The sequence below is a fragment of the Melanerpes formicivorus genome, unplaced genomic scaffold, assembly GCF_026170545.1.
Source record: "Melanerpes formicivorus ecotype bairdi unplaced genomic scaffold, bMelFor1.0.p_v2 SCAF_20, whole genome shotgun sequence".
NCBI classification, from domain to species: Eukaryota; Metazoa; Chordata; class Aves; order Piciformes; family Picidae; genus Melanerpes; species Melanerpes formicivorus.
In genome coordinates, this window is record NW_027142372.1 from 8,903,936 (window position 1) to 8,929,606 (window position 25,671).

The 25,671-nt window shown below is 41.3% G+C and overlaps 1 long non-coding RNA gene across 1 annotated transcript in view; it reads right to left on the reverse strand.

Moving 5' to 3' along the window:
• The window catches only part of LOC137447289 (uncharacterized), a 386,565-nt gene that overhangs the window by 248,356 nt on the left and 112,538 nt on the right, over positions 1-25,671 (reverse strand). Inside the window, exon 4 of the long non-coding RNA XR_010988842.1 lies at positions 1,873-1,977. This is a non-coding gene — a long non-coding RNA (uncharacterized lncRNA). The remainder of the gene's footprint in view (positions 1-1,872; positions 1,978-25,671) is intronic.

A 25,671-nucleotide genomic window follows, 5' to 3' on the forward strand; every position in this document is an offset into this window, starting at 1 on the left:
CTGAACCCCATCATTCACCTTTTAAAAGTCCCACTTTAGTAAAGTTCAGACCACCATCACACCCACGTGTCACACTGGTACGATGCTGCTTAGACTCAAACTAAAACATACATAGCCTAGAAAACATCCTTTGGGTATTTATTGGTGCAGCATCTTCAAAGATTTTTGCAACAAATGTTTGTTTCTGTGGAAGACTTCTGTGCTTCCCACAAAAGGACAAGAGTTGTTAAAAGAATTAGGAGTTGGCATGTCTGAAATGGTGTTAGAACAAACAGCCTCTCAGCAGCAGTTTCACAGACAGCGATGGCTGCACTCACTCTGTGCATCAGACAGGAATTTTTCATTTCATACATCATTTAAAACTCATTGCAGTGATTCCACAACCTGTCTGTACTATCAGCACAAAGTGAAGCCTTCTTTCCTACACCATGCTCTCAATTCAAGCTATTTTGGCCAAAGTTCAGCTACGCAAGTAGACCACCATAGCACTGAGGATGGGAATGCAAAACACTCTTAGTACTAAATAATGATGCAAAAAAATGTTGTATATTATCATAGAGTCATAGAATTGTTAGGGTTGGAAGGCACCTCTAGGATTATCTAGTTCCAATCCCCCCTGCCATGGGGAGGGACACCTCACACTAGATCAGGTTGCTCAGTGCCACATTCAGCCTGGCCTTAAAAACCTTCAGGGATGTGGCTTCTACCGCCTCCCCTGGCAACCTGTTCCAGCATCTCACCATCCTCACAGTGAAGAACTTCTTCCTAAGATGCAATCCATGCCCATTTCTAGTTTTGTTCCATTCCCCCTAGTCCTATCATTACCTGACACCCTAAAAAGTCCCTCACCAGCTTTCTTCTAGACCTCCTTTAAGATACTGGAAGGCCACAATAAGGTCTCCTCGGAGCCTTCTGTTCTCCAGACTGAATAGTCCCAACTCTCTCAGTCTGTCCTCACAGGAGAGGTGCTCCACCCCTCTGATCATCCTCATGGCCCTTCTCTGGACACACTCCAGCACATCTAGATCCTTCCTGTAATAGGGGCTCCAGAACTGGATGCAGTAATCCAAGTGGGGTCTCAACAGAGTGGAGTAGAGGGGGAGAATCACCTCCTTTGACCTGCTGGTTATACTTCCCTTGATACAGCCCAGGATGTGATTGGCTTTTTGGGCTGCAAGTGCACACTGGTGACTCATGTTGAGCTTCTCATCCACCAGCACCCCCAAGTCCTTTTCTTCAGGGCTGCTCTCAAGCCAGTCACTACCCAGCCTATATCAGTACACTTGGTCTTGTTGAACCTCATGAGGTTGTCATGGGCCCACCTCTCATCAATAATACTGCACATTATATTTGAATACATCGAAACAAAATGACACTGTCTACACCAAACTCACTGTGGAAACAACATACCATAGCAAGCAACCAGCTAATGCACACAGTTGTTTTAATGTTTTTAAACACAGATTTGCATTTATACCATATTTTCAGAAATCACTCTCCCAGGACAGTGTAAGAGCCTGAAACAAAGCTGCTCCCTGCAAAGGCAGAGATCACCTACGTATCTGTGGCCATGACCACAGGAGATCCTTTAGTGCTGTCCCAGAAAAAATTCTGATTATCATTATTGCTGAAGTTGTTATTGTTGGAATGGTCTTTAAATGCTCAGAGATAGAGCTGTGTTCTGAAAATACATCATTCAGTAACCTTCTGCTAAAGCCTTGAACTCACACTGTGGCCACAATTCACACATCTCCAGACAGAATTAGACTGAGAGCTGAAAACTGGACAGCTTTTGCAAAAACTCATTTAAATCACACTAAATCCTTGCACTGGAAATTCAGCTTGGAAATACAAAGGGAAAGGTGTTCTTACCACATATGAAGGACTTCTGGACTGCAACAAGTAATGCAGATTGCTCACTTCCTGGGCATTAATTCAGTAACTCCACTTCTTGTTCAGGATAAATCCAGAAAGTAGCTAGGAGAAAATAATGAAACCCACAACTTTATTAGAGGGTGGATGTGAACAAACATTTTTGTCTTGTGCTTTCACCAAAAAAAAATAATCCTATGGTCTTGATTTCTAGTCTAAAAGTGAAGGTATATTAGGAGAGAGTTTGCAACAGCACTAGTTTGGTTCCCTACCAGTATATACTGGTGTCCTACTTGCACTAACATCTCAAATGCTTACAGAATCAGAATTTAGGGTAGCAATAATACTGTGAACACACAGTACTAGCCCTTTGTGACTTCTTTTCTGTGCCACTCAGCACATCCTGGTCCCCCTCACATCTATTTGGCAGAGGAATTCTCCACACTGTGTGGCAGATCACAGTGACCTGTTCTGCTCAATGCCAGGAAGGAAACGTTGCCACAAAGTTCTCCAGAGGACAGCAGACCTGGATGGAGAAGCAGAGCCACAGCCACATCCAGGCAATCTAACGGGATGTGAGGGGCTGACTTCAGCCTTGCAGACTTTTTTCCCTCCTTTTTGTACGACCAAACACCAAATTCAGCTCAGGTTGAGTAACAAACAGAAGGTGGGTTTGTGCTCACCAGGGATTTGAGTTTACACTCAGAAAATACCATGAGCATAGCTACACAGAGTGCTGGTCTCCAAACACTTTGTGTTCCTGCCCTCAGACAAAAGCCAGATCAACCCAAGTTATCTATATTTCTGCATGGAAAAACAAGGAGAAGCTACCAAACACAACCCTTCTTCCAGCTCCTTAACAAACTGATAGAGACTGAAACCCACAAACCAAATAGTAACAAAAGATGCAGATGAAGAACACTTCTGAAGAAAGCACCAGTTAATGTTTTCATAAGGCCCAAGAGTCAATCACTATATACCATATGAAAGAGACACTAAATATAGGTTATAGAGTCTCCTCCTTTTGTGTCTCAAAATAATATCTTATTTTTAAATCTGCCAACCAGGGCAAACCTAATCACTAAAAAGAAAACATGTTTTACATGCCAAGCTTCTGTCATGATTAAAATTCCCTGTGTCAAATAGGTAGGATAGGGGTACATGGACGATTTGCACAGATTCCACGTGTTTCTGGGCTCAAAAATGAAAACATAGAGATGTTAATAAGAATTGAAACATCCAGCCAGTAGATTTCTTCTCTGTAAAAGCCTTTGCAGAGGAAGAGAAGCTTCAAGCCCTAAGCAGATACATTGCCTTTTGAAAAGCTGAGAAGATTCCAGGGTTTGCAAGGTGAGATGGTCTAAAATAGAGGCTGCAGTTTTAAAGAGTCCAAACATACTTTGTCTTCTCCAAACACTGAACTATAATAGATCAAAATCTTAATTAATGTCTGACATTATTTCTAGGAGTGAAAAGTGACATCATTTGCAACTGGCATGGCAGCAGGCCGCTTCAGAGCGAGGAGCTCTGCGCTGGGCTCGATGCCTAGAATTTCCCTACTCCTCTGACTTTATCTGCAAAAAGCATTGTTCTTCTTCTTGATATTTCCTGAACTGAAGGAGAGAAAAATATAGCAGAAGAATGAAGGCACTTATGAGAGATGTGTTCCACCAACAGAAAAGCTGCACACAACAGAAAATGAGTCTTAAAATACAAACAAACCAAAATCCAACAGGATAAAGGATCAGAGAATTCTGAATAGATGAGGTACCCACAGCCTACATAAAAAAAAAAGTAATCCCTAAAAGTGGGAAAGGGAAAAGGAGACAGGAAAAAAATATCTTAAGTATGGAAGGCAAGACTGGAAAGTCAAGGTGGCAGTCTTTATGGAGTGAGATACAGTATCTAGGAAGCAAAGGGAGATGAATAGGGAGAAAAGAGGCAAATCCAGGATAGTGCAATTGAGTAAAATACTTCCAGATTAGAAAAACAAATGGATGTGATGGAGGACCAACAAGTAACAGTTCGGCTTAGTGGAACATCTGCCGTTAGAATGGCTTATCACCACCCAAACCAGCACGCATGCAACCAGTGGTGCCCCAAGTAATGCCACCCTCCAGCTGAGTACTTGAAGAGAAGACCTTCAGGAGTGTGAACCACTATTCAGTGTTCCACTTATTAATGCGAATTCAACTGAATATTGATCAAGAAGAACTTTCCTCCGTATCAACAGTTCTATCACTGTAATGATGTGCAAAATACCTTCAAGAATGTTTTCTTAGGTATGATGAGGAAAACTACTGGACAGTGCTCCATGCTGTTAACACTTGTGGCTAGGTACAAAGACACAAAACACTGCCCCGAGTTCATTATCTATTTGCTGCCTCTGCAGTAACAAAAAAAAAGTCTGATTGCTATCAAATTGTCCCTTCAAAAATGGTCAGTAACTGCTAGGAGTCTGTTCTGATACACCCTGCTTTTAGCCAACGCCAGAATATTTCTCTAAGTGTTGTGACCCTGAAAAATGTTGGTTTTAAGTAAATGAAATGAAGGCTGCAATGATAACTTGAATAGTCAGATATTTATAACATGCTGGAGCACATGTAAGTTATCAACATTTGGTAACTCACAGGAATCAAACTTTTCTGAGTTCTGAGAATTTTTGTCAGAAGCATAGTAGGGGAACACAAGAAAGGTTATAAAATCGAAGACCGCTCGGTGACAGCTCGTGGAAAGCTTCCCAAACTACTTGTCCATGCACAATGAAACAACCAGCCACACACTGAAAGATTTTACTAAACATGAAGTAAATACAAACTATTATCTTGCTACATTTATGTAGCAATCACATAAATCTGCTTGTCTATGCTCAGAGCACAGTTTCTTGAAAACACCAGTCTCAGGCAGAAACTACTGACATTACAGGACCATGTGCTGAAAACTTAAAGGGAAGTTGCACCTACTGACTGATAGTGCATAATTGAGATGGAGAAGAGTCAGAAAAAGGAGACAATGTTTCTATCTCTTTTTTTAGAGGCGGCACAAGTTTTCCTACACCAAAGAGGTAAAGGCTCTACTAAGAATCATGCTTCACAATGTAAGTACCCCCAAAGACCACCACAATACCACCAACTCACATGGAAGTTTGTGAGCCCAGACTCTCAGGATCCCTGCCTTGCTCTTCTCCCTCCAACACCACTTCACTGTAGGTATCAGCGTAGAGTCAGGTGCAAATAGGATTTGGTGCTAACAAATTACCACTAACAAGCCAGCAGATACAAAGGTGCAGCCACAACAAAAGTCCTGCAGCTACCTGTATGATTTCTGACATAGCATTGTCTGTGTAACCCTGGAACGGCAAACCCTTACCTGAGTGTAGCAAGCAAGCGTGTCAGTGCAGGCCACGCAGGAAAGATCTATAGCTCTAAACTGTTCCACCTTCATTGTGAACTTCTCAACTCACAGATCAATAATATATTGAGTAATAAACAGTGAGCCAGAAATATTCTTGAAAAGAAAACCAAACCTCATTTCAAATGGTGACTCCTGGAACCCTATGCATTTCCCCACACAAGTTCAGGAAATAAAATCTCATTAAAGCTTTAGCCAAAATTTCTAATTCATCAAAGGGCCATGTTCTGAATACCAATGAACTTCATGAAAAAGAAGCAGGTTTTTTTCTTGTCTGCATGTCTGTAAAATATCTCTCAGGTTACAAAACCAAATCTGATGACACTGAAAAGTCTTTCAGGAACAAAGACAGACGAGTAAAACAACCACCCGATCTCTTTAATTCCATGCAAAAGTGTCAACAGCAAAATCACTGCATCTCTTCCATAGCAGAATATTAAATAGTTCATTAATATCCATTTTCCCTTCTTCTCTTTTCAGAGGCTACTAAAAGTGTTTCTGTTTGATTTTACATGAGTGAAACTCCTCCCAAATGAAACAGGTACAAGTATCTTGAAAGAACACTCAAGTGCACATCATTCAAGACCTTGGCAGGCCCTATCTCTGTGAAACAACAATAGCATCCCACTAATAACAATGACTTGCTTAACTATTCATTTTTGTAAATAATGGAACTGAAAATTATCTAGTGATGGATTTACACTTTTACAATGCATCTCAGGGATGAAAATGAATAGGGATGAAGAAATTATGTATATTACAATGGGTGACACATGGAACTTGGGATTCTAGCTGGCTCCACAGAAGAACACAAGCTGGAAAATGTGGCACTACAATTTTCAGCATTTTACCTTTGTCTAATACTACTGTGAGACATCCTATATGTATTACTTGTGTTACAGCAGTGCTTAAAGACTCCAATTAAAATCCAAACACGATTATATTAGGCAGAAATAGTATGAAAATTACAAGAGGTGTCATAGCCATTTTAATTCCAAACTACCACAATAAATTACCTATTTCTTAGATACGCCTTCCCTTATACCACCAAATTTAACATATTAGCTCCTATATTCAGGGGGAACATGAAAAGGATTGCCTTGCAGTCTTTTCAGCCTTTTTTTAGTAAAAAAAAACATACTGATCTCTCCAGTGGAGGGCCACAGCCTAGGGAGAAAGCCTATGCAACAAGGCTGGCTTTCCTCAGTCACCGTTCCTAGGCAGCGACCCCTGGAACCACAAGACCCTGTGGACCACAGGCTGAAAAAAACCTGTTCCCCCCAGAGTGTAAGACTGCAGTTTTGCACAAAACACGTGAATTTCAATTTCCTTCTCCTTGCTCCTCCTTTTCACTGAATTCCTTCTTTTACTTTAGCTACAGTACTAACATACTACACATACCAACTTACCCTAGCCAAGGCTAGCATTTTCATATTTGTGTAATTGCACACTGAACAACTTACATCTGTGAACTAGGTATGATCTGTTACAAAGGTATTCTGAGATAGAGATGCATCCTACACACACATCTAGCTTGTTGGATAATTCAGTATCAGCTGGTTTAGACTTAAAATATGACACCCCAAATTAACATGGATATTAAAAAATAAGATTATTTGGAAGCAGGAAGCTGACAAAGTGACAACTTTTCTGGCACCATAGCAAAGCACTAAGCTTCTATGCCAAAAAAAAAAGTTAATACAGATTACTTTGTGTTTAGGTAACAAATGGCAAGTGTTTACACTGTGACTATTAGTTCTCTAGTAGGGAGTTTATTATAAACAGTATTTCAAACACAGGACTTTAAGAGACAATGTATAAATATTTTAAATGGTAAAATAGAGGTGTTGGCTTTTTTTTTTTGTACTGTGTCCAGAAAATTTGCACAAACACATCAAATTCTCCACCTAGGGAATTTACTTTATTGTTAAGTTTGCATTTAAAACAAGGGTACGTGACCTATTTTGGGACTAATATAACTAAAAGGAACCTATTTGTTGTTTATTATTTATAGAAGATTCACTTCAGATTAGGCCTTTTGCAGATGTGTGTATCTGTGTGGCATCATAAAACATCTCCAGATATCCCCCAGCACTAAAACAGACGAGAAAATGACAAGTTAGGATGTATCCCAGTACACAGTATTTTATAAAAGCTAAGATTAAAAGCTGTTTTTTTCCTCTGCAGAAAGGCCACATGAAAGAGCTGGTACCATGGCTAATGCATTGACCTTCTGTGTCTGATAATGACAAGTTCAAGTTCCTAGAGTTGGGTAAGATGTGGAACTAAAGTAAGTGCACTCAAGCAATGAGTTCTCCTGCTCTGTTAGAATCCTACTCATAAAACTAGCCCTACAGAAAGACAGAAGAAAACATTTTCACATTTTCAGCTTTTTTCTTGTAAACAGAGAAAGAGTAAAACACAGTAAAATGCTGTTTGTCATGTAAGACGTACACCATCTCTTTACAAACCTTGCCTTCCACACTTCCAGGAAATCAGAAACGCATTTTGATACAAAAAGCAGACTTGTTAACGTTAACTTCACCGGCAATCTCTCATCTGACTTTTGTTTTCAAAAGAGGACAGCAAAGTACATCAAGCATTTCTTCCTGTCATCACCTCAGAAAAGCCACCATTGACATAAAGCCTTTATTTCTATCAGTCATTATTTATGTACACTTTTCGCAGGTTACAGTGTCTGGAGCTCTTCAGGGGCAGAATAAAACTCCTTCACAATGCTGCTGGCACGACTGAGGCACAGAACGGAAAGCTGTTGCCTCCCAGTAGGCACCTACAGCAGTAGGTGAGATAGAAAAGGCAACCAGAGTCTGACCAAGGAAAGCAACTAATAAATTGTCTTTTTTTTCTAACTTACCAGTGCTAATAATAATACACATCAGGATGTTCTATTAATAGACACATATGACAGTGGTTTTGCATATATTATATTTTCAGATATTTATATTTCAAATGAAGCAGAGATATTGCAACCTTTATACCTTTAAGTTACTTAAGTCAAATAATAAAGGCTAAAAGAAATGCTAGAACTCGAGTTTGTGATTGTGTAAATCCACACGTACATCATCAGCTTTTGATCACCAGATCATACCCCATGTTTTATACTGAAGGATTCCTGGCAGGACAGACTGTGATCACGAAGGGAACAATATCATTCTGAAAGAGAGGCCTTTTTAAATTTGGCTCTGGAAACAGTATTTCTAATTTCCTACTTCTCATCCCCCAAGTTCATCTCAGAGACGGTAATTTATTTGGAAAGAGAAATTAATCTTAAGCATCTCCAAAGTCTTGGGTTATTCCACTCCAGTAAATTTTCAGAGATGAAAATTTGTGCTTTTCCTTAGAAAACACAGGGATATTAAATACAAAACCCCACACATTAAAAGAACACTAACATTTCTAAAACAAGAGCTCGAACTCAAGTTAAGAAATTGCCATAATTAAACTTGTCCAGGAAGACAGATTAAGGTCAAATATGTCTATTAATTTTGGGTATCCACTCTAAGCCACCTAAGACTTGAGGTTTTAATTTTTTTTTTCTCTCTTTTTTTTAAGCACAGCATTTAATAGGCTCCTAGAATGGTTTTTACTAGTTCCCATTGTGGCTGTGATTTTTCACCACTTCTGCAAACCAAGCACCACACATCAAAGCTGAGCACCCAGGCTGCAGAGTGCAGTTAGCAGTGTCTGCACCAGGGTTAAGTGACGTGACCAGCACCACATCAGCAGTTTCTTGCAGAGGCAGAAAAAGCCCTGTTTTCACAAAAGCCATTTATGTGCTTCACTCACAGAGGCAACACTGCTTTTGCTGTGTGCTGTATGATTCCCAGTTTCTACAACTCGCATCACAAGAGCCCCGATTTCAGTTACAAAACAAAATCACTCCTAGGACTTTCTCTGTGAACAGACTGAGTGTGAATCCTTTTGACTCTGATATTAATCAAATTCTCAGTGAGGTGAGCAGGGGCAGGCCAGAGTGTGGGTGCAGCATCTCCCCTTCTACCCCTTCCCCATGCATTCCCACAGCCGGTAACCACACCTAGAACCCCAGGAAGCCATTTGCCTCCTCCCTGGTCACTGCTCCTTTGCAGCCCCTTGTTCCCTGGGCCCACCTAACCTTCCTCCTGGGGGCTCTGAGTAAGCCAGGCCAGGTCTCCACATCAGAAGAGGCCTAGCCAAAGCCCACAGTTGGCAGTGACTCACCTGTGAGCAAAGCACCACACATCCATCTGCCTTTGGCCAGAGCCACAGCTGGGGGACTCCAGGAAACAAGGCAAATAAAACTGCCATCAAAATGACCTGGAGCATGTCTGGAGAAGGCTGAGGAAGCTGATGAAGGGTCTAGAGCACACGTCTTGTGAGGAGCTGCTGAGGGAACGGGGGTTGTTCAGCCTGGAGAAACAGAGGCTGAGAGGAGACCTTTTACAGTATCACAGGATCACCAAGGTTGGAAGAGACCTCGAGGATCGTCGAGTCCAACCTGTCACCACAGACCTCATGACTAGACCATGGCACCAAGTGCCACATCCAATCCCCTCTTGAACACCTCCAGGGATGGTGAATCCACCACCTCCCTGGCCAGCCAATTCCAATGGCCAATGACTCGCTCGGTGAAGAACTTTCTCCTCACCTCGAGCCTAAACTTCCCCTGGCACAGCTTGAGACTGTGTCCCCTTGTTCTGGTGCTGGTTGCCTGGGAGAAGAGACCAACCCCCACCTGGCTACAACCACCCTTCAGGTAGTTGTAGAGGGCTATGAGGTCACCCCTGAGCCTCCTCTTCTCCAGGCTAAACAACCCCAGCTCCCTCAGCCTCTCCTCACAGGGCTGTGCTCAAGGCCTCTCCCCAGCCTCGTTGCCCTTCTCTGGACACGTTCAAGTGTCTCAGTGTCCTTCTTAAACTGAGGGGCCCAGAACTGGAAATTGGAAACTTTTGGCTATCTACAACTCCCTAAAATGAGGTTGGAGCCAGGTGGGCTTCTTTTCCCAAGGACAAAGCTACAGGACTAGAGGAAATGGCCTTAAGTTGCACCAAGGGGAGGTTTAGGTTGGAAATTAGGAAAAATTTCTTTACTTGAAAGAATGGTCAGGCTGCCCGGGGAGGAGGTGGTGTCCCCATCCCAGGAGAGGTTAAAAAAATATGTAGACATGATTTAGTGGTCAGGTAGTGATGGGCTGACAGTTGAACTTGATGATCTTAGAGGTCTTTTCCAACCTCATTGGTTCTATTTGGAGGTGTTAAGTTCAGGAAGCCAAAAGTAGAATGAACAGCAATGGCTTCTGACAGAGGTGCTCAGGGCAGGGCACTGCCTTAGCTCACAGCCTACCACAGGGTCCACAGCCTTTCCCAGACCCTGTGGCCTACCATACAGGTCACTGCCCGCCATTTCTCCTTGGTCAGTCCCAGGCCCACTGCTCAGCATTTCCCCTTGGTCAGTCCCAGGCCCACTGCCTGCCATTGTCCCTCGATCAGTCCCAGGCCCATGGCTCACCACTGCCCCACAGTCTGCCACAGGGCTGATGGCTGCCACACCACACACTCAAGGAGGGGGGACAGGGCAGAGCCTGGCTGCTGCTGGTCAGAGCCTCAGCTGGGGATTTCACCCTGTGAGTAAATGGCACTCTGCTGAAAATAAAAGATGCATTCACACTTTGTAACACATTTTCTTGGGGTTTTGTTACATCCCTCACTACTTCTAATTATCAAAGAGACTTTCTTTCTAAACAAAGGCTGCTGCTTCTTCATCCAAGAAGGATGTTAAGATGCTAAATGAGGTATACGATCACAGCGCCTTGCCAAACAAAAGGATAAGTCAAACACAGGCACTTGTGATTTCTCCGCTGGATCAAGGAGAGGGAAAGGAGTTACAGAGAAGAAAGCCTAGATTTCAAACAAATGATTCCATAATCAACAGTTACTGCAAAGCAAGGTTCAGAAAATTACAAGAGGGAGGGGAAAAAAAAATTTAAAATGGCCTTTTTCTGTAAAAAGCCCTGGTTGTTCTCTTTGTTTAAGGTGAAGTATCTCGGGTTTTTTCAAAGTATCAATATCTTCACCTTTGCTTTGTCAGGTTAGCTTGGAAAAAGGAAAAGAAAAAAGCTAACTTTTCCTTTTTTTTTGACACAATAAACAATGAGCAGTTGCTCTGAATACGCTAGAGCCTGTGATGTGTGTAGGTTTTATGATTCGATGTAACTTCTTTATTTAAGTAAGTTCTAAACTGTTGTTTACACAGAGAATAATTTGTGCTATTAAGATAATTTATTTTTCCAAGACATACATTATTTGTGAACATTCCTAAATATTGTGTGAACACAGTCTTGAAAGAGCTTTTTTTTTTTCATTCCTCATTAAATTGGGACACTTTAGAAATAACCTGTGCATTATGTTAAATAAATATCTGGATAGGTTTTAAATTAATGTTTAAAATGCAAATAGCATCCATCTTTGAAAAAGAACTAGTACAACTTTTCCCTCACATTGTCCATTCTGATGGGTAGCAGTTTCTGAATCCTCAGCTGCCCTGTCAGAAGGGAGATGAGAGAATTTCACTCATTCAGTATTTTTTCTTCCCTCTCTAATTTCTAAGGCAATGCTTGCCATGCCTCATAACATTTTCTTTCTTTCCTGCTGTCTTTATATGCTCTGCTCTTTGTGACTTAACACTTCTTTGGAAGCTATTTGAGTACAAAAACCCTCTGATATTTAATGATTATAACTTCGGTTTACAAATTAGCATCTGCAGTACAGGAAGCTTAAGCCACGATAGTTGAACATGGTAAAAGCTGAATTATTTCAGCCTGATAATATACCTACATCTTTTCCATGCTATTTGTCCTTTTTACTTATTATTATTTTCCCCTTCAACAGAAGCAGTTTGCCTTTATTAATTCCTCTTACCAGACAAAATCAGGGTGTATTTTTAGGTTCCTGCTCCTTCCCATCTTTCTGTGCTATGGAAAATGTCACATTTTGCTTAGACACAATTTCAATAGTTTTAATTATTTCAGAGGGTGCTTAAGTACATTTGTTGTAATCATGTTCCTACAACATAATTAAGTATCAGAAGGCTTGATACAGTGACTTCACCTGGTGATCTTAACGTGGTGACACACACACTAAACTGGCCTGTTGACTGTCTGTGACTGTACAAAATTCAAGCAAATGCAGGAGAATAATAAAATATTTAAAAGGTAACATTTCTTTTATAACTCAGGCTGGTGTAGAAGCAGCTGCTGAATTTGCACAAGAAAATAATATTTAAAAGGCAATCTCTGAACCTCCATTCCTATCTGAAAGTAATTTTTTATGAAAATTAGTTCTTCCTAACCTGAAAGGTGGCTTTGAACCACCTATGAGCTCTTAGCCATCTGTATAAACTAGTTCAACAGAGTTTTACTGCCAGAGGATATCAGGTCAGAGATGGCTTCTGTTGTCAGATCAGTCACTGACTACCTCAATTGCCTTTGGCAAGTCATTTAACCTTTCTGTATTAATGTTTTCCTGCGAGCAGAATAGTTCTTCCTTGTGGTAGGGAGGGGTTTAGCCTATTAATTAATAAAAATAACTATGAAAATACTCCTTTAATTCCAGCGTCTGTCTGCTCCACAGATTAATACTAAGCATCTCAAACCCACTCTGCGCATTAGATAGAAATGAATTGTTTCTATATAAGCAGGTGCTATTTTAGGGCAGGTTTCTACCACACATCCTGTAATGACTTCACAAATTACAAAGAACAGGGCTTACAGTTTTCTTGCAACTCGTGAATAATAACAACAAAAAGCGAAGCCGCAGCCTTTGTCTCGAGCTGACAACTTGTATGTTTTTAAAATAGCTCTGTAAGTTTTAATGAGCTAAATGATTTAAAAATATATATTGTGAAAACTCTCTTGATCTGAACCCTCACTTGCCATGATTCAGCCTAAAACAATCTTTTACTGCCTAGATATAAACCCCTGGAAAAGGGAGTTTATAAGAGAAATACTGACAGAACATTAGCTCCACTGCAGCATGCTAACGGGTACCACTATAATACAGTCTATTCCAGAATAATTTTTCTTTTTATTATTTCATTAAGTTGTATCTCACTAAAGTTCCTCCTAGGATCTCTCTACAGCACCAAATTTTTCATTGAGAAAACTATAAATCATAGGCCTAAATTACAATTTAATTATAAACGCCTTCCCTTCTAATGCTGCCTGGGACCTTTTACCCTCCTACATAATTCTAAAAAATGACCCCTGTCATAATTTCCTTCACTAGAATAATATGCAGAGATCTAATCCTGAATCCTGCTGTCTTATAATTTAATATAAGAGGTAATTATTATTCAAAAGATAATGTTGCAGATATTGGAAATATTCTGAAGTTTAAGTCTAAAAAAAAGAAAAACCTTGGCTTGGTGTGTAAAAGCCTCTTATTTGATTCTCCCAGAAAAGGAAATAAATAAAAAGGTTTTAAGACTTTATGCAAAACGTGAGACGTCTCATTGGTGGCTGGAATTTGTCTGTTATCATTTCTGTAACCTTTGAACTGCAGACAAAACACACTCGCATGCGGAGCAAAACCAGGAAGGCACCGGATCATTTATTATCAATTTCTGCTTTTTGCCATAGGTTAAACAGAAAGTTCTAGATTGCCACTGTCTAGCTGAAAACTCTGATTTAGGCGGCTCCACGTTTCTGAGTGCAAGGCAGGATAGGCAAGCCAAAATCAAAAGAAAATGAACAAAACAAAACAAAAAAACCATCTTCAGAAAAGCTTCTTCTTACACCTCAAGTTTTCTTTTCAGTGTATCACATCAAAGACACTGTTATGTTTATCCAAAACATTCCTGTAAAGGAGATGTTAAATAATATTAAAACTTTAAGGAATTAGTACCTTTTTTCCTAAGTCAGAACAGCAAGGAATAACACCATTATGTCAATTCATCTTGCGCAAGAGACAGTGAATTTAATCGCGTACCAAGAACACAGCTATTATTGCCTGTCTCTATTCACTTTACAAAGAGAGGCTTTGACCTTAAAGCCTTTTCTTCTAAAACTGGGATTTCAGCAATTAAAACTTGTTTCCTTTTTAAGTTAACTCTTACTGTATGCAAGAATATCTGCCGAGGAAGAGACCTGATCGTACAGACAAAGTAAAAGAAGGTGAAGATGAACACAAGGAGAGAGAATTAACAAAGAATTTCTGAAGTACAGTGGAATAAGCTTCACAGAACAACTGGAATGTTTTTTGCTGTTACAGATCCAAGGAGCATGTCCCACTTTTTCAAGTAAATGAGATATCAAATGAGCTTCATTGCTTCTAACTATACACAGCTCTATCAGTAAGAACAAATAAAATACCATAACTGACAGACTCAACATCCTGAAGAGGGAGCGGCCAGTGAGGTTATCAGAAAATGGGGTTCACAAGAGGTAATTATAGCCCATGCTCACCCTTCTTAGGTGAGGCAGAACATCACTATACAGCTCAATAAAAATCAAACTATATCGTGCAGAGGCACCAGTTTACTACCCTCTTTGTTTTTGCTTTGGGAGCACTTCATTTAAGATGTAATAAATTGAAGGTTTTTTCCTTGTCCTTCCATAAATCCAGGGACAGTGCAAATGAGGTGTTCCTCATTATGAGCAAAAGAAAAGGGGCTCCCTAGATAGTGACATGAACTGGCAGCATTAAAGCACTCATTAAAAGGAGCCCTGCTCTTTTTTGTAATAAGGAATATTACTTAATAACACTCGACGCATGGTTCACTTCATACTGCTGAACTGAGCTTTTGGGGGGCAATGAAGAGGAAAAAAGGGAAAGTCCACAGTACCACAAACATCATAAAGAAGAGAGATGGAATTTTGCCTCCAACAAATTAATAATAAGTAAGAAAGTGTCATTGACTGCCTCTAACTGAATTGGTTCATGCAACAGGAAGATTTAAGGATCTCGGGGGATTCCTGGGAGATGTTAGGCTACACTTTTAAATGAACAAACAAAACCAGACTAGATGAGCGCAGGTAGGGTGAAAAAGATCACCAGCAGACGATTTCCTAACTTGAGAACCCAATGAAACACAAAGCTTAACATAATTTTGAAGGAATTCTTAGCAAATCAAAAGCTGTTGTTGCAATTGGAGCACACAGCACCAAAGAACGCCAGCGCAGAGCCATAACTTCACACTTCCCCAAAAATCTCTCCGCTACAGCAACGGTGAAGACCTGGACATCTGAACAACACGGATTTCATCTCTTTGGGCATCTGCCAGAAGAGAAGCTGCAGTTGTAGAATACCTCTGAGTACGTCAACTGGTTTCCATGCACAATGGGAAAAGGTGCATGCCAAAAACCTTTGTTAGAAGTCCTACATTTAAGATATGAAGCACACCAAGAAAGAGGAATGGCTCTGCCTTGCTGGCATCCTTTCTCACAGGGGTCCATGCCAGATATTTTTGAAGAAGGCAAAATATGTTTTGGTGGTTATCTCTGTATCTTCCTTCTGTTCTCTGCCATCAAATGACATTCTGCTCAGAACCCGAAACAGAACTATGCCTGAAAGTAGCATAATGGGGCTCCTGACTGACCTCAGAATTCAACAGGGGTGAAAAAAAACCACTGAAGAAGAGAAAAAGGTCAGAAAACAATATTACTATATGGAAGCAACAATTGGACACCTAAAGCAAACAAGGTTTTTTAGCTCCTTTTGCAGTGCTAGTGAAACCACGCACTCATGCCCCTATTCAGCAAGGAGAACAAGGAGGATTAATTGAGCAGGTATTAAAGCTGGCAAGTGCTTTGGTTACAAGTCAATCACATAGTCAAAACCTTGATTAACCTGAATAAGAGCTTTTCCTGAGTCAGAAGTGAAAAAATGAGTTTACAGGAGTATTACATTGGCACTGCATGTACGTTATGTTTACTTTAGAAATTGTATTTTTATAGAGCTACTGAAATAAGTAGGAATAACACAGGCTGTGTTTCTGACCAAGCTTCCCTTTCTGCTGGCTCTGACTGACACAGTTGGCCATCAGTGCACACATGATGTCCAGGCTGGGATACCACCACACAGATGCTATTTAGTGATGCCTTCTGAAACTCTCCTTTGTTTTGTTTCTTGTTGTTAGCATACTGTACAATACAGACCACATTAGCAAAGCACAGCAAAGTCTCTAGACACAAGTTCCTTACAAGACAAACTGATCTCAGACAAATACATTTTCTTATTCATACTTTCAACATTTTTCTTCTTTTTTACCCAATCCACTTTATTATTCATTTATAATTTTAGGCTCTTCAAATCATTTCAGTCCTCACATGACATAAGGTTTGAAGCCAGGGCAGCTGGCTAAAACCAACTAATCTTAACACCTTACATTTTTTTTGTGCACATCACAAACTTCCTCTAGTTGTTCCTACAGAATTTCTTTGGGGTTTTGTCCCAGCTTATCAGATTATTTTGAATTGTACACTTACCACTGAATGTCCTCACTATCTCGGTTCTCTGTTGTCTGAAAGCTCAGTAAATATATTTCCTACTTTGTGATTCAGCTCATTAAAGCAAACACTGCGATGACCCAGGGTCAGGGCAGCCCCCTGCCAAACCTCATTTAATCCCTTCTTCCATTTTGACAGTGATAGCTACACCCTAAATATAATTCTTCAGCCAGCTGTACACCTACATTCACCTAAACCACATCTCCTCAGCTTGCTTATAAATAAAATCATGTGAAACAGCATCAAAACCCTCCCTAAATTCAGGATCTATGACAACTATTGCTTCTTCCCTGCCCATACCTGTTACTCTGCTGCAGAAGTAGTGTTGGTCAGACAATATCTTTTCTGACAAACCTGTGTTTGTCATTCAGTTCCTTGTCATCTTTCTTCAAAGTGCTGGCAAGTCTTTGATTGTTTTTTCCAGAGTTTTTGCAGAAACTGCAGTTTACCTGACTGGTCTCTTAACTCCTGGCTAAACTCCTCTTTAAACTGTGGACAACAGGCTCTCTTCCAATATTTCACCTTCCTTGCACAAGTTCTCAACACAGCCTCTGCTAGTCCTGAGTTTATTTTGGCTCTACATATTCTTTTACTGAGCTTGGAAGCCCAGGTCTCCAACAGCAGCTATCTCACACACTTTAACCTGTTTCTGTCTGTTCAAGGCTAAGATCTTATCCATCTGGCAAGGGCATCAATTATGATAGCTGCTGTCCTACAGACAACCTTTAAGAGAGAAGGATACAAAAACATTTGGCTGTCTGAAAATTCTCTTTTGCTTTTGGCTGAACAGCAATCCTACACTTTTCTTCCTTTTCCTGTTCCTGCTGCTTTTCTTAGTACTGTCATTTTTGCTGTTGTGATACATCTTGCTAGCTCCTCCTTATTTTCTGAGGTAGCCTCTCTGCTTTTACCACAACATGCTTCTGCTATATTTTCTTATTCAATCTCAGTACTCTGCAGGGTGGTTTCTTACACTTTGCTCCATCCTCTGCACCAGGATAGTTTGCACTTTATAAAAATATTCCATTTATGTAATTAGTTCGACTTCAGGTCTGAATAATTCCCCATAATTGTCACATTAGGTGTCTGAGACATTCACTGTCACCGATGCTTCTCAGCTTTTAATTGCACACTGAACTCTAATACTGGCTACCCTTTTGCCTGTGGTGCCCCAAGCAGTTAGGTCTGCGTGTCCTGCACTCCTTTTACATGCTCATCCTGCAAACACAGTGCCACGTGCTGCAGCAAGAAGTTGGGGTTTTCCACTATTAATACATGAGGGACTAACAATATTTTCACTTTTCTCCTCCCTGCAGCTAGAGTCCACGATGAAAAAGGAAATAAAAATCACCAAAAGGGTGTATCCTTTTCTGACAGCAGTGCTCCTTTATCCCCAGGTCCGAGAGCATCTGTCCTTCCAACTTTGCAAAAGTACTTTTGCAGAGGGAACCCAGCCCCAGCACATTTTCTCCCACATTTAATAGGCCACTTAAAGAGCACGTTTACTTAGTCCTCATCAAACAAGGATAATTGACAGCTTTCCACCCCTAGCATCCCCACTCCGAGAAGGCAGTTTCCCCAGGAGCCGCCTTGTACAACCTCAAACACTTTATTACTGGTCAATTTGGGTTTCCTGCCCACCGTAAGTGGCAGTGCTGAGGGTCTCTAACTCTCCCTCATCTCGCTAATCAATAGAAGCAGTCACTTCCCCAGCATTTCCCTGCTACTCAGCAAGAAGGACGATAGAGAGAGCCATTGGTTGTAAATAACCGAATAGCTTCAGTGTTGCATCAGAAAGTAAGTTAAACTTCAGAAACAGGTTTTTGCACTGGGCTTCTTTTGAGATGTTCTCTGTTTTTATTCTTTCCAAGGACTGCAAAGGAACACAGCTGGTCCAATGCCATTCTTCAGAGCTGCCTCCCAATGCGTGGGGGCTGGCAAAGGTCCCCATTAGCAGTGCACGTGGCACTGCACTGACCAAAGGGAGCCCCAGGAAGATCCCATAAAGTGCCAACCACAGCTTTACAGTCACTGTATCAGGGTATGAAAAAGCTGGGATTAAACAATTACTGCCTTGAACTCACACAGTAAAATTTGTTTATGAGGTAAATTTTAACAAGAAACAAACAGTTAGTGTTGTTTATAAGCAAACTCAAGCTGTAAAAAGTAGGGAATGCTTTGTAAATACCAGTCCCTGGGCCAGGTGAGGTCCTGGAGGGAAGCTCCCTGCTGTTTGCAGCTGCCTCTCACATGCATGTAGAATGTGACCAGCTCCAGTGGCCAGCTGAAATCAAAACCAGTGGTTTTGGCCAGGGAGGGCACAGGGGCAAAATCCTCATTTATTTGTAAAGATATTTCTTCTTCCAGGTCTTTTCTTCCATGGCAAGGAATATCTCCTTGTAACAGCCACATGAAAAATGGTCACAATGACTATTAGAAGAATAAATCTATTATCTAACAGCCAATCATGTCAAAAAGACTATGTTACACACAATACTGGTGTACAACAGAGTACTTTGATCTAAAAGTTCCCAAAATTCAGCTTGGTTTGGTTTCACACTGCCATCTTGCTCAGTAGGAAACACTGAGGTTCTTGCATCCAGAGAAGGGCAACAAAGCTGGTGAGGGGTTTGGAACACAAGCCCTGTGAGGAGAGGCTGAGGGAGCTGGGGTTGCTTAGCCTGGAGAAGAGAAGGCTCAGGGGTGACCTTCTTGCTGTCTACAACTACCTGAGGGGAGGCTGTAGCCAGGTGGGCGTTGGTCTCTTCTCCCAGGCAACCACCAACAGAACAAGAGGACACAGTCTCAAGCTGCACCAGGGGAGGTTTAGGCTGGATGTTAGGAAGAAGTTCTTCACAGAAAGAATGATTTTCCATTGGAATGTGCTGCCCAAGGAGGTGGTGGAGTCACCATCACTGCAAGTGTTTAAGAAGAGACTGGATGAAGCACTTGGTGCCATGGTTTAGGTGATTAGATGGTGTTGGGTTATAGGTTAGACTTGACGATCTCAAAAGTCTTTTCCAACCTGGTTAATTCTATTCTATTCTATTCTATTCTATTCTATTCTATTCTATTCTATTCTATTCTATTCTATTCTATTCTATTCTATTCTTTCTAAATGAAAGTCACTTTTTAGGTAGAACCCCAGGAAGGCCCCAGACTTTGAGGTCTCCCTACAGTGCACCATGATCACACCATAAAAGGACAACAGGGAGCAGCCACTCAACGCCAGCTTCCACTGGCAGGGTGGTGTGAAATGGAGCAGTTACCCTCCTGGACTCTCAGGACCAAGCAATCCAGGGATGCTGCAGGTATTGATTGGGCTCATCTGCATAAAGACTAAAGACTAACTCCTGAAAAGCCACAAAGATTGATGTGCATTAGAGGGCCCAACACTGGAACACCAGGAATGCAGACGAAGAGCCAAGTGAGTCCAGGCCTGGCACAGCACCTGGTGGACCCAAGGCTGGCTCTTTGAGGAAAGTCAGACATTCAGCTTTACCGTCACCCAAGAGGGCACACTGGCTGAGGAGCATCAACGAACGCCATTACTTTCATTAAAATCCTACAGGCTGTCACTTGGCACACTGTGAGCCAGGAAATACACCTTGGCTGATCCAGCTTTACTAATCCACAACAACAAAGAAATAAAGAACCTGGGGGGAAAAATGTAACAGGATTCTTTTTACTGCACACACACACAAAAACACCTTTAAAAGTGAATATATGTCTACTGCAAAGTAGTGAGGTGAAAAGGGAGGTCTTATCATCCCTGTTCCCCCAGGATCTCTTAGAGTGTGTGTGTTTCTGTGGTGGTTGGCTTGTGGTTTCGTTGTTCACTACGGCTTCCCAGAGCCCTATATTTTACTGAAACATAAGTACAGGCCCACCAATTCGCTGACAAGCTGATCTATTGGCTCTAGGACACTGAGGGGAATTATGCTCCTGCCGCCCTGATGCTCTCCTTTGTTTAGAAAAAGAAGAGAGAAAGAGAGAGAGTGAAAAAAAAATCCTCAATCGTTTAGTACAAGTCATTTTACATGCTGGGATAATGAAGTATAAAAATGCCTTCAAAGGACTGATTTCCTACTTTTAACTCACTACCAGCCGAGCTCTTTGTGAGGCCCTCTGGAACATGCATTCCCAGCCCCACTCAAACAAAAGAGCTGCGAATTCATTAAACTATTTAATTATGCCTTTTTATTTTTCTCCATTAGCAAGCCCTGCCAGTACAAAGTAAATAAAGCCACCATGGTCTTTCCCCAGCAGACACACTGACTGTTTTTATTCTTTATTCAGTTTACAATATAAAGGGCTATTTTTTTCCCCCTCCTCCTATTCTTGGCTAGTTTCCTAATACAAGCCCTACAAACAGAAGCATCCAACTGTACATGCAATGCATGGCAGTGGAGAGCAGCCGCAGCACTCAGCATTGCGAGCACATACCCTAGACAGCTTTCAAAGTACCAGCAGCCAACGGCAGCCAAACAGCACTTTACAGCCAGGCGCGGAAAAGATATTAGCTTTTTTTTTTTATACTCTAGTAAATTTGCTTTTTACATCTATTTCTTTTCAGAAGGGCTTGTTATTGAGCTTACTGTCCACAAATTCCATTGATCTCAGGCTGTGACTCAATCCATATGCTCACGCTTTGACACCAGCACAGCAAGCAAGCGATACAAATCCTGTTCAGGCTACAAACTTATTGATTTTATAGATTTCCCCCAAAGTTGTGATAATGATATATCATTGTTAAATTTGGTAGAACAAACTGCTTTCCCAATCTGTCAATGCGAGCATGAAAACCAATTCACAGCCTTGTTTAGAAGGCTTTCCCTTCAGAAGAATAACTACTGCTAGCGGAAGCAGATCACCAATACCCAGCCACTGGCACAGGGTTGATGGATGTTACCTTTCCAGTTGCCCTTTCCTGACCTGTAGCATGCTGGGTTCCCAGACTCGCCTCCTAGTTATGAGAACCACCCTGATTTTTCAGAAGCATTTCTCAAATTCATTATTTAAAACTTGCAGTATACAGCAACCATAATTATAGCTTTTAAACATATTTCCTTTAAATATTTTAGATGCATTAAGACAACATGAAAATTATTGATTTTAGCAAATCATTTCTGCTTCTTCTGTTCCCACACTCGCACAAATGGCAAAGCTTTTCCCTTCCATGAGAGGGAGACAGAATACTGGTTTAAAGAAGAATGTCCTGACCTCCTGCTCCATCACAGCTTCTCAAGCCAACCACAGTGGGAACAACCAAACACGCCGCTTCACAGCGACTGGCTTCCACACTTGGGCATTTTCCTCATGGCTTCTTACTGCCAAAGCAGAAACCTGATCCAACACTCCTCTCCCACCCAGCAAAAGAGGTTCCATTCCAGAGGTATTAGAAGGAAGAAACCCAAGCTGTTTCTCAGGTTATGAGAACACGACATAAGGACTGATGAACTTCTTATGTGCCTATCGTCGGACAAAAAGGCAGAAAAATGTCTGTGTGGTGCAGAAGATGTACAAAAACTGTAAACAGCTGTTGTGTTTTTAACAAACCATGAAATAGCTCTAACAAAATGGTCTGCTGGAACTACAATGTACGCTTTCATTCACATGTTCTCCTCACACTCGGAAGCAATTACTAACACTCAAAAAAGAGAGAGAATTCAGGAACAAAAAAAACTCGCCAAAGAAACTGAAACCAACCAGGAGGCAAGAACAACCATGTCAGAAGACAAAATTTAGGAAACCCATGTGAATAAATACCTCTCTTGAACACCTTCTCTTTTCCATCATGGCCTGTCTTTCTATTATTTATCCATTGTTTTAGCACTGGAAAAGCAGCTTAAGTCAACCAACATTATGGCACTGGCTCAGCACACAGTGAGGCAAAGCTTTTCTGTCTTCTCCCAAGTCATGCTGTTGATATCACTCCACATCTAACAATACACCCCCTAAACATTTAACTGTGTTCCTGGAACAACAGCTCTAAGACAGATTTTGAAGGGCTGAATGTCCCCCACCAGTGCCTTTCCTTTCACTATTGATTTAATTGGAGGTGATAGATGCTGAACTCTTTTACCTACCATGGCTTTTTCTGAACTTGCTGAATGCCCTTTCCAAATACGTCCTTCTGAAGTCTTTCTGAAATTCAGGGCACTTTAAACCTGAGTAACTGCCTACAGTATGTCTTGTCTATCTTCCAACGACAAAAAGGAACACCAACTCTAATAGACTTCTCATTCATTTCCAGTATTTTCAGAGGTTTTCTGACTGAAACAGAAGTGCCAGGCTAAGAGAGAACAACCCATTGTCAAATTTTCTGTCAGCATATTGCTGAGGAGCTGTGCTTCATGCTTCTCTTCCAGTGGGCACGAAGGGGTCTCTCAACGTGTCTTCACAAAACCAAATTGTCTATTTGCTGACAGAGGAAGTACTACCAATAACATAGCAAGAACTCAACTAATTTTTGTTTGAAGAAGTGAAGATCTTAATGAAGACAGGGGTTATTATTAAACTCACTTTGAGATGGGGGAGATAAGACTTGGTGAATTTGTAGGGCATGCCAAAAGCCTGATATGAAACCCGTGATAAGGTAACACCCAGTAATGATGAACCTCATTTCTAAAGCATATTATATCCATATCCATTCTGGATAACGTCTTTAAGAAAAGACATTCACAAAGGGAATGTCCTTGTGATGGAAAGCAAATGTGCTGCAGGACCAATTGGTGGTGATCTGACAGATTTCAGAGGAAGTTCAAGCACTGAAGAGCAAAACATCTCCCTTGGTTTTTCTCCTACTTCCTCAACAACCCTTCCATTCATGCTCTGCCCCTTCGCTGAGTGTCTGTGACTCATAGTACCTGCTACTCCTTCTTTAGTAGATAAATAATGTCCTTGTCACTACAAGCAGTAGTAAAGGCATCACATGCTCCTCTGCTGGGTTTGCTATTACCTTTCATCCCACTCAATAAACAATATGACTCCATGACAGGAAAAATCTGTTCTTGGTGTTCTGTGGAATTCCCACTCAGGTATCAGAATACATGTGAGGATTAATTGAACCTCGTGGTTCTCAACTGTTGTCTGTCAGCAAAAAAAATTAAGCAGGGAGGTCTAAATGCATAATTAGAATGTGAAGACATCCAAAAAGTATAAGTACTTCCCAAAATTATCTTAATTCCCTCCTTGCCCCACAAAAGTAATTTATTTGGGCAGTTCACAGAATCTCAGACTTCAGTGAACAATTCTTGAAAAACAAGTCCTCCCTTTCTTGCATCCCACTCTTCATCATGTTCCTCTCCAGCCACACCACCCATCAAACCTCCCCACCCCCCCAAAAAAAAAAACCCAACAAAACAAACAAAAACCCAACAACAAAAAACAGAGAGAAAAGCAAAGGGAAAAAAAGCCCTTCCTGATAATTGCACCGGTCCAAATGTGCAGGGGCTTTCATACAGAATGATGGCTTCCCTTGTCTCCTGCATTTGTTCATCTCCTTTGGGAGGAGCAATTTACAGAAAGCATTATCGATTTTTGCCATAATAGGTACAGAGATGCCTCACTGTCCCTGCTCAGCCAGCTCACTCTCTGCATCACAACTGTCAGGCCAGTTTGTGAAGCCCGTCATTATTTTTTTTCAAGTAAATCCATCACGGGAGTGGGGGAAAAGTGATGAAAATAAAATTATTTTCACCTTGCCATAAAAAAGAATGGCCATGTTCCCTAACAGAAATAACTGCAAATGCTGTCAACTAAGAGAGCGGAAGGGAAATTCAAAGCAAATAAAAGCAGGCTGGGGGGAGGAAGGAAAGGGAGGAGGGAGTGCGAGGAGGCATGGCAGTAGCTAATTTACTTTGAAGACATTCTGGAATTTTCCTGTGAAAGCCACTATTTACAAGCCGTCCAGTTGTTCTCCATATTCTCATTTTTTCTGGAAGCACTGAAATCTATACTTTATATGGATATTTTCTTTGGCTTTCAGGGTGTTGAGGAGATTGTGGGTTTTCTGATGCAATTATTAAATATTATTGGTCTGGGGGATGAAATCTGCCTCTAAACCTCCCTCTGAATGCAGACCACCCACCCACCGTCCAGATTACCAGTTCACTCCGCTCCTTTGTGCACGGAACGAGCTGGGGTTTTTCTCCCACTCCCCGTTCACCAGGGGCAGGCTGAGGCCACTAAACTCATTCTGTCCCTGATCAGCATGTGAATGTTGAGGGATACTCACTTCAAATATTTCTGAAACTGAAAAAGCCTTTTAGAAATCACATCTAAAAACAAACAATTCCCCCCTGCCCCTCAATTGCATTACTGACTCCCAGACGAGTCCTTTGGTATTCATCCCTCCTCCTTGATTAGTTTTTGCTGTACCCTTCATGTTGGTCACTTATCTCACATCTTGAAGGTCACCGTCTGTAGTACCCTATTCCGGCGGCCCTGGGTTGTTTTTTATTCCTGAAGACAGCCTTGTTTTGGGCTCAGAAGGTTTAATCCAAGAATTGGCTCTGGATCTAATTCCCAGATCCTCAGTTCATTAGCCATGAAAAGTGATAGCTGCTTAAGATTTTTATGAGACATTGTTCCAAAAGCGGACCACAGAAACTGCACAATTACCCGGCACGTTGTACAAAGCCCTGGCTGCCTTTGGCACTGACACAAGGAACTTGATAGCAATCAAACAGCTTAATGAAAAGCAGCAAGTTTGCTCTTGGTAAAGAGCAAGGATTCTGTGAAGTTTGTTTCCAAGTGGTGCTTTCTCTAAGGACACTTGTTAGGATAAAATTCAAATCATCATAGCCCTACTCCAGGAGCGCTGGCGCTAAGGGACACACAACTTGTCTTTTTGACCCTTTCACAAAATCATTTGCAAACAG